Source organism: Neltuma alba, unplaced genomic scaffold (assembly GCF_004799145.2).
Source record: "Neltuma alba isolate B1F8T4 unplaced genomic scaffold, ASM479914v2 tig00010174_pilon, whole genome shotgun sequence".
Classification (NCBI taxonomy): domain Eukaryota; kingdom Viridiplantae; phylum Streptophyta; class Magnoliopsida; order Fabales; family Fabaceae; genus Neltuma; species Neltuma alba.
Window position 1 is genome coordinate 1,394,342 of NW_021635117.1, and position 7,340 is coordinate 1,401,681.

The following is a 7,340-nucleotide window of genomic DNA, read 5'->3' on the forward strand; positions in this document are numbered from 1 at the left end:
TGGTTGTGTGGGTATTCAAAGTGATGAATATAAGTGTTTTGTGGGCGCATAAATTTTCTATTTAAATTGATTATTGGTAAAGAATTGCATTTAGGAAGCGGTAAACATTGATTAGGAAAAGCATTTAAAGATTCAAAGCTTGGTAAATTTGTTGGACTGCTAATGCACATAAGGTGTTTGAAAAAATATCCAGGAGAGGAATTTGGTTGGAATATAGTACTTAATTAAGTATTCTCAATATATCAAGGATTGAAATTTAAGACCAAGGTTGTTTAATCTCCACGTTGATTTTTAGAATGCTATAGATGATATTTGAACATATGTATTATGGTGGTTGAGAATGTCATATTTAATCTGAGACTTCTTTGAAATGTGATTATATATAAAATGTTGGGTTCAATAGTTTTCTTTAATTTTTTGTTTTAATTGATTCTTAGTAAGAAATTGCATTTAGGAAACATTGAACATTATTATTGGGCAAAGCATTTGAAAATTAAAAGCTTAGTAAACTTGTTAATTAAGTATTACTAATGTATTAAGGAATGAAATTTAAGGGTAATGTTATTTAATTTTCATGTTAAATTTTAGAAAACTATAAATGTAATTTGTACATAAATATACATGGTAGTTAAGTGTGTGAAAAAGGAAAATAATATACTTTGTTTTAGGCTTCTTTGTTAATTTCCCAACTTCTTCCTATTTTTTCTTCTATTCCCAAAAGTGGAAGCTTATTTTTATTTCACATATTTATCTACATCTACTATATATTTCACATACCTATGCAAACTAACAAAATATGGCTAGATATTTTCTAAAGTTAGTTCCAATGTTGTTAACAGAGTTTTGGTTTTATGTTCTTAGCTCGTTTTCTTTTAGGTCCAATTGCATTGGATTCATCACATTAGGCACAATGTTAGAATATTTACGCATGATAATTTCTAGTCTATTGAAATAAACTTATTAGTCATAAACTTATATATTAAATTGTGTGGGATTGAATATCTGAACTTTGTTTTGAATTGCTTAAATTGGAATTGAGCTGAATTGATTAAATTGAGAATACAAATAATTCAACATTATTTTTTTAAAAAAATCATTATTTTTATTTATTGAAGCTAAAGCAAATAAAAATAGTCAACTATTTTTGTTTGTTTTGGCCCAAACAAATGAAAATAGTTAACAGACCAAAAAAAGGGGACTATTTGCGTCTGTTGGAGCCAAAATAGATAAAAAAAAAGTCCCAAAATAGACGAAAATAATCATACTATTTTCATCTGTTTTGGCTCCAGCAGACAAAAATAGTCCTTTTTTTAATCTATTGTGAATTGACAAATATATATACTCTTCCATCTCTTATTATAAGATCCAATTTTTTGAATTGGGTTTATCTAAATAATAAATGTATTTTTATCCACTTTACCCTTAATTAATATACTCTATCTTATTATCTTTTCCCCATACATTCTCTTTCATTTTTTTCCTCATTCGCACCTACCCACTTATAAATAAAGGTATATTTGAAAAAAAGTATATTTCCAACATATTTATTACTTTTAACTAATTTTAACGGTTTTTTTAAACCACATAATATAGTTTAATGGATTTTATAATAAGGGATAGAGAGAGTACTATCTATATCTCCTTTAGCAATGTCTTTTCCTAAACAGATGAAAAAAAGTCCTTTACAATAGATAAAAATAGTATCTTTTATAGCAGTATATTTTTCTTTTTAACATTTTGGATTAGAATTATAAGAACTTTGAGTCCACTCTTTTTCTTTAAGTAACTTTATAAAGTTTGGAATATGATCTTGGAAGGAAAGCTTTTCCAAATTAAGTAAAGTGAGCCCTACGTTTAATTAAAGCGATTACTTTAATCATACCTTCTAAGATTTATAAGTCACATTTTCCAAATAATTTCTTTTAAGATTTATATTTAGAAATCATATGACAAGTTGAGAGATTAAAGTGATTAATTGCTAAACATTTTTGCTAAGACCAAGTTGGCCATTAACGAATAGTTTCCCATTATACTAAGATATGCATTATTGAACAAGTTGAGAGATTTCTCATGTTCCACTAAAGTTCTTTATGCATCCTCTTCATTCTAGATAATTAGAACAGTAGCTATTAGGTTCTAATCAAACAAAAGTAACATCCTAATATTGGCAAGTATAGAGGAGACCATCAATGGAGGCTTCAAACGACCAACAAATAAGAGACCATCAATGGAGGTTTCAAATGGCCAAGAAATAAAGATGAAACCATAACCTGAATTGCACCAATAAACAATAACACTCAGAATAAGAAAGAATGAAACAAATTATGGTTACTTTATTTTCTCGTTGTCATTCTTCTTTTTCATCCCCCCATCCCCCTAACCTTCCCAAATGTCCGAGGAAATACAAGAAAATTGGGGGGAAAGACTTTAAAAGGCTAGTAAAAGAAGTGACTTCCAAAATGACCATTTTACCCCTATTTTTGAAATGTCCTTACTTTTACCTATTAGAGTACATGTTCAGAAGCGAATTGGATATGTGGAAGCTTTACTTAGGCCCAAAAATTAAAATTTTCCTTTAAGTCCTTGGGTTACTGTTCACTGTGCATATTTTCAGATTATAGGTCCAACTTTGAAAAATCATAACTAATTCTACAAAAATCGTATAGAGTTGATCCAAATTTCTACTCAAAGCTATTTCAATTCTCTTCAAGAGAAAATATCAAACTGGACTTATCCCTTGCCAATTCATATAGTTTAATCTATAAAACTTACTATTTACCTGGTAAATTCGGGAACTTCTGGATTTCTTGTCTCAATTTTGAAAATTCATATCTCTTAGCATACACATCCAATTAAGGTAAACTATCTATGAAATTAAATCTTAGGATGTTCAAAATAATGCTACCAAATTTCATGGATTAACTCATTCATTTGATAGGTCAAACTGGAGCTTGAAACTGACTACTCTAGGACCTACATTCTTCTCTTTATTTTTTCTTGCTTTAATTCTTTTTATTATTTTGGCATGCATAACTTGACCTTATTCTTTCCCATTCATTCTTATACATTTTCATTCATGCCATAAATAGTTTAATTGATAGAGCCCAGTCTTTATATGGTTTTCTCAAGTGTTTTCTAATGTTTTGCAATACTTTTACCCTCATTATACATGCATTTATATCCATTTGATTATATTGAATCATGCATTGCATTTTGCTGTTTAAGGGGTAAAAAGGATCATTTTTCTCTCCTTAATTGTAATTGCCTTAATTTGTAATCAGTTAGTCTTTACAAAGCTCTTTGTCATGATTTTCAGGCAATTAGAGAAGGATCCAAGAACCAAAATGGAGCATTGATGGAGCCACAAAGTTACAAGGACCAAAACACAAGAGTTTGGAGTGTTCTGCCTCCCCAGGTCATGATATGGACTTCTGAGGTCACAACCTAGATGCCCTTTTAATGAAACTACATGTTTTAGACCTGAGTCAAGATGAAAGCTCTCTGTCTTCTAGAGGTTATGGCATGAACATTCTGAGGTCACGTCCTGGGCCCCTTAAGTCGCGACCTAACACTCCTGAGGTCGCGACCTGAGTGCGTTAAGTGAAGCTGTGCGTTTTGGAATAGGTTTCTAAGTCTCTACACCTAAAGGGAGTAGCCATCACGAAAACGCACTCTCCCATTCTGTAAATTTGCATAAGGTTGAGCTACCATCACCTCCTCTCATGTCTCCATTAATCCTACACTCAAAACCTCCATTTTTCTTCATCTCTTCATCATTTTCTGCATTTCTGAACCAATTAAACCATTTCAACTACCTTCTTCTCCATTTTTCCAACCCCATTTTTAGTTTCAACCATGGTTGTTCATTTTTGGAGTGATTGCGATCAGCTTGAAGACACGAGAGGCTAAACCCTTAGCCTCTTGGTGATGGAAGATAATGCTTGAGCTCAATGACGTAATAGGGGAGTTATCAGTCTAAATCTGTGTTTGATTCTATGTTAGAGATTTCTAGATTTAGGAATCTTCTGCACTTTTGTTTTAGACTTGGTTTATGATTTAGGAATCTTGTGATTGGACTGTTATTGTATCTATATATATATATATCAATTTTGAATCCTTGTGTTCATTTAATTATCAGTGATCATTGGTGATTAATCTGTGTGCTTGGTATTCAATGATTGTTGATTGACTTTCTAAGGACATTTGCATCATCTGTTCGTCTACACTCGAAGTGGTTTCCAACAATGTTTTAAGAGATGTTAATTAACTTTCATCAAAGTGATTTTTTATTAATTAAGATATTGGACCCCAGTGATTACTTGGGGTCTTCTTCAGACTTAGAGACTTTCTAAAACTTCCAATTATTTTAAAGAGCAGTGATAGCTGAGTTTCTATCATCAAGGGATTGTTTCACCATAATTCCCTTTTAATCTAAAACATTTCTTCATCATTCAAAATACCAAAAACATTTGATTCTCTGTACTTTACTTTATTGTACCACCTTTAAATAGTTAAAAACCCCCTTTCTTTACCCAAATCATCATGTTTTTTATTACCAATTTAGACTAGATTATTTTCTAACAAAGCACTCCTCGAGAAGAATGATTGGTTTCACCCTGTACTACATTATCTAGTGCAATAACAATTTTTGATAACCTGGAAGGCGACATCATGGTCCAATCAATAGCGCCATTGCCGGGGAGCCAAGAAATTGGTTCCTTAGTAATTGGTTTTTCATATCATTGTGATTTGGGTCGATTCTCGTTAAGTTTTAGTTTTTGAAATTAGCTTTTGCATTTCATAGCATACAAATTTTTTAGAAATAGAATCAAATATCTTGCTTTTCCATACTTTGGCATTTGCATTTTGCATTTTGTTCTGACTTGATCCTAAGTGTTTTGGCTAGTTGCTTGAAGTTTTGAACTCTGTGTATAGTTTGTTGAGCATTTGGTTAAAGTACTTAGTGAATTTTTCAAAGGTTTTGTGAAGGTAGCTCTTGTGACTTGAAGTCGTGACCTCATGCTTTCAAAGTCGTGACCTTAGTGCTTAAGTCACGACCTGACTTGTGGCTTGTTACGACTTGGGCCTTTTGTTTTCCAGTGTTGCTCTTGATCTGTTCAACTCATGACCTGGACTATTCTGAGTCACGACCTCAACTCCTTCTTCATTCCAGGTTGCTCTCTGTATACTCAAGTCGAGACCTGAGCTGGTTTTCCACTAAAAGTATTATGATTGTCCAAACTTACTCTTTTTGCACAGTTTTACTTTTTACACATACTTTGAGAGTGTATAGCACTTCATACACCTCAAACTCACTGAGTACTACTTGAAATCATTGAGTTTGCCTCAATTTTGAACCACATACTTGGTGAATTTATGTTTTTGAAACTACCTCTCTCTTGAACTCTTTTTGTGCTTTAATTTTGAAGTAATTGTGCATGCCTAGAGCGCGTAGAGGCAGGAGAGGTAGACCTATAGCATCTCGCAGCCCGCTTATTTTACGAGACCTATCTCATTCATCTAGTGAGAGTAAGGAAGTAGAAGACGAAATCATGGCTGAAGTACCTCCGAATGGTGGGAATGGTAATCGTAATAGACCTAATAACGGTGGCAATGAGGGGCAAGGAGAGAATAATGGTCAAAATAGGATTAATGAACAACCTAGGGGTACAACTATCAAGGAATTAACTCAATCTAATGGGAATTTTGATCCAATGCCTGATGTTTTTCCTACTTTTCATGCAAATTTTGAAATTAAAGGTCAATTGATCCACTCACTACCTAAGTTTCATGGTCTTGCAGGAGAAAACCCATACCTTCATCTCCAGACTCTCTACATACAGTGTTTGTCCGTGAAGCCAGTGGGAGCAAGTATCGATGATGTTATGTGGAAGGCGTTTCACCTATCCCTGGAGGGAAAAGCTAAAGAATGGTACATGAAGCTGCCACTCTAGGTGGACAATGCTTATGAATCTTGGACTAGTTTGAAGAAAGCATTCTTGGACAAGTATTTCCCCTCCACTAAGATCTTAGTTGCCTGAAAGGAAATTTCTGTAGCTAAGCAAGAACCATTTGAATCCTTCTTCAAATTGTGGAGCCGGTTTCAAGAAATGCTTACCCACTGCCCCAATCATCAAATTCTTGAGAAGTATTTGGTACAGTACTTCTATAATGGGTTATTGACATACGATGCCCAAGTCTTGGATGCTGCTACCAAAGGATCCGTTGAGAATCTAGAACCACAGGCTGCATGGGAATTAATTAGAACTTTTGCTCTTAACTGACAACATATAGGCTCAAAGGATTCAAGGGATCATAAAACTAAAAGGGATCCACTATTGGTCAAACTAGCACAAGATATGTCCAAACTTGTAAACACTGTTGAAAGTCTCCGCTTCAACAAGCCACAGTCTCTTGCCTTAATGGCTACAAGTTGTAGAGCTTGTGACTCTTCGATGCATACTACTCCAAATTGCTCTGGGCTGGTTGAAGAGGTTAATGCAATGTACCAAGGAAGAGATGGGCAATATCAAAAGAGAGACCCTTATTCAAACACTTACAACCTCAGTTGGAGAGATCATCCAAACTTTAAATAGGGAGGAGGAGCAAATAGACCAAATCAGTTCCAAGGAAATCAATTTCATAATGCTAGAGCCTCCTCAAGCAATTTTCAAGATCTCTTCAGAGCAGTAGCGACAACTCCACAAAACACTATGGTATCTCAACCACCGCCAAGAGGAGATGACACCTCACAACTCTTGAAGAGCATAGCTGCTCAGATGACAAATATAGAGGGGAGAATAAAGGAGAGTAATGATAAGTTCGTCTCCATAACTACCATCTTATAAGGGATACAGAAAGATAACTCAGATGTGCACAAGAAGTTGAAGGAGCTTACTTTGAAGAATACCGATATCACTAGTCATTTGACCCAACTGTCTAACGTAGTCAATAACATTCAAGCTAAGAGTGGGGGAAGCATCCCCTCCAATACAGTGATCAACCCAAAAGGCCTTAATGCCATAACCCTAAGAAGTGGTAGAGGGTTCATTTTGAAGGTGACAGAACCGATAGGGTTGAAAGTGATCAAGATGTAGCAAGCCCTTAATTTTCCCCAATGAGGCTTGGCAAGTCTGAAAGCTCAAAAGAAGAAGAGCTCATGTTGAAGGCAAGAGCACAAACTGAGCCAGAAGAGGAGTCAACTCAAAAACATGACCAAGTACCTCAAGAAGCTATACTGGAAGATCAGAATATTGTGGAGAGCTCTGCCTACAAAGACAAACAGAAAGAGGATAACGCAGAGACTAGAATTGCAAGGAGCCTCTAAGCCTTCAGGTAAG